Raw genomic sequence first — 7,971 nt, 5'->3', positions numbered from 1 at the left:
GGGAGGAAGCTGGTTATTGATCTGAGTCCCCGGGCAGGATGGCCGCTGTTGACTCTTTGCGGGGCTGGGGGTTGGTCCCATCCTGCCCGGGCCAGATGGGCTGTCACGAGGCCTCCCGCGTCCTATTTGACTGTTGGTTTGGGTGTTGAGTGGTGGAGAGGAGGGAAGGCTGGACTAGTGGTTAGAGCAGGGGAGGGCAGAAGCGCAGGACTCCGGGGTTCCATTGACACATCTCTTCTCTGGACTTCACTTTCCCCATCCGCCGGCAATGTGCAAAAGGGCCAAAGTGTTCAGAGCCGAGTGCCTAAAGTAAGGCTCTTTGGTCTGTGTCTAGGCGCCACTCACTGCCAGTGCCCACTGTTTTGTGGGAGCTGAGTGCCCCCAAATCACAAGGAAATCAGTCCCATGCCCAACGCAGAGCTAGGAATAGAACCCAGGAGTCCTGGCTCCCAGCCCCCCCCCCCCCCCACTCTAGCCATTAGACCCCACTCCCCTCTCAGACCCTGGCATAGAACCCAGGAGTCCTGGCCCTCAGCCCCACCCCCTCGAAAGCCCACTGAAGTAAATGAAAACACCCACATACACACACGGTCTGTAAATTTTGGCCCAAGATATAAAAGGGTTAATTCCTTATCTGGAACATATCTGCTGATGTAGGGGGCTGGGGCAATCCTCGCTACTGTAGAGGTCATAAAACAAGGCGTTGTCAGGCCCATGTTGCCTACGTGTGTGATCTCAATGGAGGAGGAGTCCCAGCCAGGATCCTTGGCCTGTGCCAGCCCTGCCATGCGCTGGAGCAGGCTGGAGTGATGCTGACGCCTGCTGGGTTTGCTTTGCCTGTGCTCACGACACAGCACGAGTGCCTGGGCTCAAGACGGGAGCCAAGTGCAGCTCGGCGGCCTGCATTAGACAGCAGCTGCTGGTCCCTCCCGGCCTCGAGCTCCTCGAATGGCGGAAATAACCGAGTTCCCGCACTAGCTACGCGGCCTCGCCGCAGACGCGCACCGGGCTGCTCTGGCAGGCACTGACACGGGAGGCTGGGAGGGGGCTCCCCGCTACGGTGAGGGTTCCGACCCGGTTCCTGGACCCTGCAGGTCTAGAACTGTGGTCCCCGGAGCTGAAACCCTTGGAGCGATTGGTTCCATTTTGCTTTGTTCTGGGTAGTTTCCCCACCCCCTCCCGTCGGGGGGTGCCCAGGAGTCCTGGCTGACCCCCATGTGCTCAGATATCGCAATCCAGCACCTAGCAACCAAGGGATCAATGGTCTCAAGCTGCAGTGGGGGAGGTCTAGGTTGGATATTAGGAAACACTATTTCACTAGGAGGGTGGTGAAGCACTGGAATGGGTTCCCTAGGGAGGTGATGGAATCCCCTTCCTTAGAGGTTTTTAAGGCCCGGCTTGACAAAGCCTTGGCTGGGATGATTTAGTTGGTGTTGGTCCTGCTTTGAGCAGGGGTTTGGACTAGATACCTCCTGAGGTCTCTCCCTGATAGTCTATGATTCTAAGCCTTAGCTCTGGAAGTTGCTGGTTCAGTTCCAGGGGGGGCAACTCAGATAGTGGCTGTTTATAGTGGCTATTGGCCTCGTGGAGGAGGGACTGTTGAAAGCCCTTGTTCAAGTGCTGCTCTCCACCTGTGGGTAGAACTGGGCTAGTTTCCTGACCCCTGCGATTCCTGCAGTGTTTTCACACAGCTGCATGTCAATACATCTAGGAACAAAGAATACAGGCCATGTGTACGGGATGCGGGGGGCGGGGGCGCTATTGTGGGAAGCAGGGACTCTGACAGAGATTTGGTGGAGAATCAGCCAAACGTGAGCTCCCGGTGTGACACCGGGGCCATAAGGGCTAATGCCACCCTGAGATGATGCATCAACAGGGGAATCTCGAGTAGGAACAGAGAGGTTTTTTTCCCTCTGTATTTGGCCCTGGTGTGACCACTCCTGGGATCTTGCGTCCAGTCCTGGTGCCCACACCACAAGAAAGATGTTGACGAATCGGAGAGGGGTCAGAGAAGAGCCAAGAGAACGATGAAAGGATGAGAAAACCTGCCTTGGAGTGATAAATGGATTGAGCTCCTTGAGTCTAAGTTAACCAAGAGAAGGGTAAGGGTAACTTGATCACAGTCTATAAGTACCTACATGGGGAACAAATATTCAGTGATAGGCTCTACAATCTAGCAGAGGAAGGTCGAACATGAAGTTGTAGCGAGACAAACTCCAGACCGGAAATAAGGTGGGAACTTTTTACGGTGAGAGTCATTAACCATTGGAACAATTGACCAAGGGTCATGGTGGATTCTCCATCACTGACCATTTTGAAATCAAAATTGGCTGTTTTACTACAAGATCTGCTCTGGGAATTATTTCAGGGCAGTTCTCTGGCTTGTGTTATACCTAGGTCAGACTAGATCACAGTGGTCCCTCCTGGCCGTGCAACCCATGACTCCTTATAGAGACCATTTGCTCCAGCTTTTGCTGAGACAACCAGTTTCAGATATTTAAAAATTAGACCTGGCTGGAATTTTTTTTTCACCCCTGTGGAAAATTTTGCCTTTTTGTCTGAAAGCTTTCAGGTTTGGGGTAGAAAATGACGTATAAAAAGGTTTTCCCCAAAAGAAAATTAATTTGTGCGTTGACCAAATGAAAATTTTCAGAGCAAGCGTCTGTTTTTGCGAAAAGCAGAATTCTTCTTCCCTTGATTGCATCCTCTGAGCTCGGGTCGCTGTGCGAGCATCCAACCACCTTCATCACTCCAAGGTGGAACTAAGATCCATCTTCGTTAATGCAATCTATCTACTGCTTCCTTTCCATTCGTCTCACGACACGTTGGTTGACTCACAACTGCGCTCAACCATGTGCATCGTAACCGGGACGATTCACCCCACACCAGCACCACTGCTCCCTGTGTTAAGAAAATCACTCCTTTACACATCCTTCGTGAGGATGCTCCAGGCAGAATGGCTGAGAAGATCAGGACAAACCCAAGCCTACCCCTGTAGACAGTTCTCTTTGACAAACACGCTCTTGAGTTGTCATCAGGGCGCCCGCTGTGAGCCCGTTTGTCCAGCCCGGATTTCTTGTGGCACGAAGAATGGTCTACAGCTGACGTCAGAAACCAGACTCGTAACTGACCTGGCAATGTGTGTACCAGGCTTTGATTTGCCACGCCACTCCCAGTTCCTTGTGAACGGATTTCGAGTGGGCCAGTGTCAACGCAGAGCCAGCTTTCGCACCTGGGGCCTGTTAAAGGATCCCGCATGCGGCTGCAGCCAAAGACAGACAATGCCGTGCATCGCTGACGACTGCCCTCGGAGCAGATTTGACATGGTCTGTGGGGTCTGTGCCTCCCTGATGAGGCTGCTGCAATAAGAAGGTGTGACGAAGTTGGACTGTTCTTAATGGTTCCTCCGAATATTGTGGGGGTGCCTCAATTTCCCTTATGCAGTTCTTAAGTATCTAGGTGGTGGGGTAAGGGTGTATGATCACTGCAGAGCCCTAGAGGGCAGGTGTGTGCAGGGGTCTGGACACAGAGAATGGCCGACACCCTGTTTCCTGGCAACTGATGGCCTGGACCCTTCCCCCCTGCAAGGTGAGAGCTAAAGGGTTGGAGAACAAAGGAATCAGGTGACCTCCTGGCCTGGGAAAGGAACAAAGCCCAGAGGAGGGGGGGCTGGAGGGAGTTTCAGTTTGGGGCTGGCTGGGACATGGAGTGAAGTGCAGACGTGGTTGTCTGGCTCACTGCCCTCCAAAATGGACCCAGCTGAGGGGTCCTGTTCTCTGCACCTGCGAGCTCTGTTTTAGACCATGTTCCTGTCGTCTAATAAACCTCTGTTTTACTGGCTGGCTGAGAGTCCCGTCTGACTGCGAAGTTGGGGTGCAGGACCCTCTGGCTTCCCCAGGAGCCCCGCCTGAGCGGTCTCGCTGTGGGAAGCACACGGAGGGGCAGAGGAGGCTGAATGCTCCGAGGTCAGACCCAGGAAGGTGGAAGCCGGGTGAGCTGTATGTCCTGCAGACAGGCTGCTCACCGGAAGGCGACTGCCCCAGAGTCCTGACTGGCTTCATGGGGAGCAGTTCCAGAGCATCGCCCGGGCACTCCGTGACAACTGGTGGCAGCGGTGGGATCTACTGCACCCCGTGGATGGCGCTTCCTGCAGTAAGTGACTGGGGAGCAGTAAAACAAAGGGGGATTGATGGGGACTAGGCGTGCTGAAGATTCAGAGAGAGACGGTTTCAGGGGGCGGTTAACCCCTAGGATTGTGTGACCAGAGAAAAGGACTTTTGCAGTAACAGGGTCCCCCGGGGGACTGCAGCGAGCGGTCCCAGGGGCGGAGGAGTCTGCAGCTCGACCCTGGCAAAGAGGTGGTGACCTCGAGAAGGGCTGGCACACTAGGGGTTCTCCCTGGAAACCGTGGGGAGCTGAGAGCACACAGGCCTGTGAGTCCACAACAACTTGGGAAGAGTGGAGTGATGGTCTGTCACCGTCTTCTTAAGAAGGACATTGTAACCCTGTGCAAAAAGAGAGGGTTGAGCATTGGAAAGTTCACCAAAGCACAGTTAATCGTGCAGCTGGAGGAGGATGACCGCTCTAAGGGACAGATTCCTGACCCCAAATGGGGCTATAGCAGGATCTGGGAGCAGCTGGAGTAGTAGCCAGGCATCTCCAAGACTACTGTCCCCGACCAGACGAGGGTCTTCACGATCGGGTTCCCCATCTGGGGATCGGAGACGGACGGGATTGGAGCTGAGTCCGAGAGAGCAAGAGGACTGTGAGAGACAGCGAGAGCCCAAGAAAGAGCTGCAGAAGCAGCAGCAGCATGCACTGGCGGTGGGGGAGCGGAGAGGCATAGGGGACCCCCCAGGGGTGAGTGGGGATAGACCCCGGGGGGCCAGTTCCGCAGGGAACCTCGAGACTAAATTGCTGCCCCTGGTTAAGGGGGGGGGGGATGTGGATGCCCACCTCACTGCCTTTGAGCAGGCTGGAGATTTGAACCAGGGGGACCCTGCGGAAAAGCCCCGGTGTCTAGCTCCCTTGCTGGGTCCCAAGGCCATAGACTCCGTCAGCCAGATGGGTGGGGAGGTGGACAGGCTCCCACTCCTGACCCCAACCTATATGTCTGTGTGGAGTTTCCTGGGGCCAGGCCCCTCGGACCCCCAGTGGGAGCGGAAGGTGATGGTCAATGGGGAGACATTCCTGGGGTGGCGAGATCCTGGGACAGAGAGAACTGTTGTCAGGCCCTGGGTGGTGCAGCCTCAGAGGTTGAGGGGCTGTGTGAGCTGGGTGAGGGTCCCAGGGACGAAGCCCCTCGCCCTGCCTATGGCCCAGATCCCTGTGCAGACCCAGGAGGGGTGGGGCTGGCTGGTCGTTGGGGTTCTCCAGGACACCAGCTGCGAGACCCTGTTGTGGGGCAACTATGTCTCTTTGGGACAGGATCCAGGCCCTGCTCCTGTAATGGCCAAGGGTTTGAATTTGAATCCAGGGAACCAATCGGTGGAGAGGGAAACGGTCAGTGAAAATGCAGATGACCTGGCTGGCAGCAGGGAGGAGCCGCTAGGCTCAGGCTACCTGCCTGCCTGTAAGCAGACCCCTGGGGCTGGGTGGGACAGAGAGATGCTCCCTGCGCCCTTGCACTCCGGAGAGGGGGCTCACGCTGGCTCTGATGCTGTGAGGAAAGCAGCGAGCTCGCTGCCTACCCCCACTGGCACAGCAAGGGCAGCGCTGAGCACAGGGGGACCTGAGACCCCAGCTGAGTGGGGGGAGACACAGGCAGGGGAGGGGATCTGTGGGGAGTGGCAAGGTGCTTGGTAAGGAAAGTTTGGATGAGCCTAGGCAGCCTTGTGATCTGATGGCTTTGTCTAGTCAGCAGGGTGGGAAGGCGAGGAGAGTGGAAGATGAGTGTCCCTGGACCTTACCTGTTAGCTGGGTGGAGAATTGGGACAGTGAAGGAAACGTGCCTGTGTCTGTCAGAGGTATTGACTTGCCTGTGGAGGGAGCTACCCTGATCTCCAAGCAGTTGTCTGTGACCAGCCTTGTGTGCTGGCACAAGGGGAATGAGATCCCAAGCTGTGTGTCTGGTAAAGGAGAAAGCGTGTCCTGCTCTTCTTTGTCTGTGGAGCAGACAGAAGGGGCCTTTCAGCCTGTGATGGTTGAGCGTCGTGCAGTTGTCTCAGAGCTGGTTCTGGATTCAGCTAAAGCCCAGGAAGGGAATGGCCCTAAGTTTGGGTCTGCTCAGGAGAATGGCCCTGTAACTAGGTCTCATCCAGTTAGTGTCCTAGCAAAATCCCAGAGACCAGACAATTCTGGTGCTTGTATTTTGCCTGTTGCTCGTGTGTGGTTGGGAAAGGGTGTCGCAACTCTGTCTAATCAGGGTGAGATCCTAGCCAGGGCACAAGGAGAGCGTGAAGGTGATGTGATTGTGTTACCTATGGAGGGTGTGGAAACCTGTAGCAAGAAGGAAAAGATTCCTGAACTTGTGTGTGGCAAAGGGAAGGAGAAGGCTTCTGACCATTTATCTAGGAAGTCTGTCAGTTTGCCTGAAAGGGGATTGTGTAGGAATCCACCGGACGGGCCATAGGTAATTCTGGATGTAAGGGAGACCCAGAAAGAGTCTGTTGTTGCTCAGGAATGTGTTCCTCTAGAGCAAACCCTAGGTAAAGAGGGTAAGAGCAGAATTTCTGGGAGGGGTGAATTGTTGCATAGAAAAGCCCTAGGGAAAGGAATCCTCATGGAGTCTTTGCAAGCAGTTTACTGCAACTGAAGGGTGTGAAAGTGATTTAATCAAGAAAGTTTCAGTTCCTAACAGCCAGAAATTTTCTGTTGTGAATGGATCCACTGACTGTCCTGTTGAAAGACCCAGTGTGGATAGCTTTGAGAAGGTCTCAGATGGAGTGAAAGCTGTTAAGAAACTTACACAGTCCTATAACCAAGTGGCTGTGTTTGGCCAGCTTGTTGGGGAGAAGACCCAATCCAAGTTTGACCCCCTGGGGTTTTGGGGTGGCCAAAGGGCGGGCCGCAGAAACCTTCCCACATGCGGCCTGCGAGTGCTATCGACCACCCCCAACCTAAGGGAGGGCGTGAAACTGGAAGGGCCTGGTGTAACTCCTACCAAGGAATGGCAGAGACGCTGGGGCATCCATGGGAACGTTGGTGGCTTCGAACTTCCCCAGGTCACCGCCTAAAGTGACCCCGCTCAGTTCGATCTCGAAGGGGGGAGAGATGTGACGAAGTGGGACTGTTCTTAATGGTTCCTCCGAATATTGTGGGGGTGCCTCAATTTCCCTTATGCAGTTCTTAAGTATCTAGGTGGTGGGGTAAGGGTGTATGATCACTGCAGAGCCCTAGAGGGCAGGTGTGTGCAGGGGTCTGGACACAGAGAATGGCCGACACCCTGTTTCCTGGCAACTGATGGCCTGGACCCTTCCCCCCTGCAAGGTGAGAGCTAAAGGGTTGGAGAACAAAGGAATCAGGTGACCTCCTGGCCTGGGAAAGGAACAAAGCCCAGAGGAGGGGGGGCTGGAGGGAGTTTCAGTTTGGGGCTGGCTAGGACATGGAGTGAAGGGCAGACGTGGTTGTCTGGCTCACTGCCCTCCAAAATGGACCCAGCTGAGGGGTCCTGTTCTCTGCACCTGCAAGCTCTGTTTTAGACCATGTTCCTGTCGTCTAATAAACCTCTGTTTTACTGGCTGGCTGAGAGTCCCGTCTGACTGCGAAGTTGGGGTGCAGGACCCTCTGGCTTCCCCAGGAGCCCCGCCTGAGCGGTCTCGCTGTGGGAAGCACACGGAGGGGCAGAGGATGCTGAATGCTCCGAGGTCAGACCCAGGAAGGTGGAAGCCGTGTGAGCTGTTTGCCCTGCGGACAGGCTGCTCACCGGAAGGCGACTGCCCCAGAGTCCTGACTGGCTTCATGGGGAGCAGTTCCAGAGCATCGCCCGGGCACTCCGTGACAACTGGTGGCAGCAGTGGGATCTACTGCACC

This window comes from Natator depressus, chromosome 23 (assembly GCF_965152275.1).
Source record: "Natator depressus isolate rNatDep1 chromosome 23, rNatDep2.hap1, whole genome shotgun sequence".
Lineage (NCBI taxonomy): Eukaryota > Metazoa > Chordata > Testudines > Cheloniidae > Natator > Natator depressus.
The sequence above is the reverse complement of the archived record's forward strand: the minus strand, read 5'-3'. Positions refer to the sequence as shown.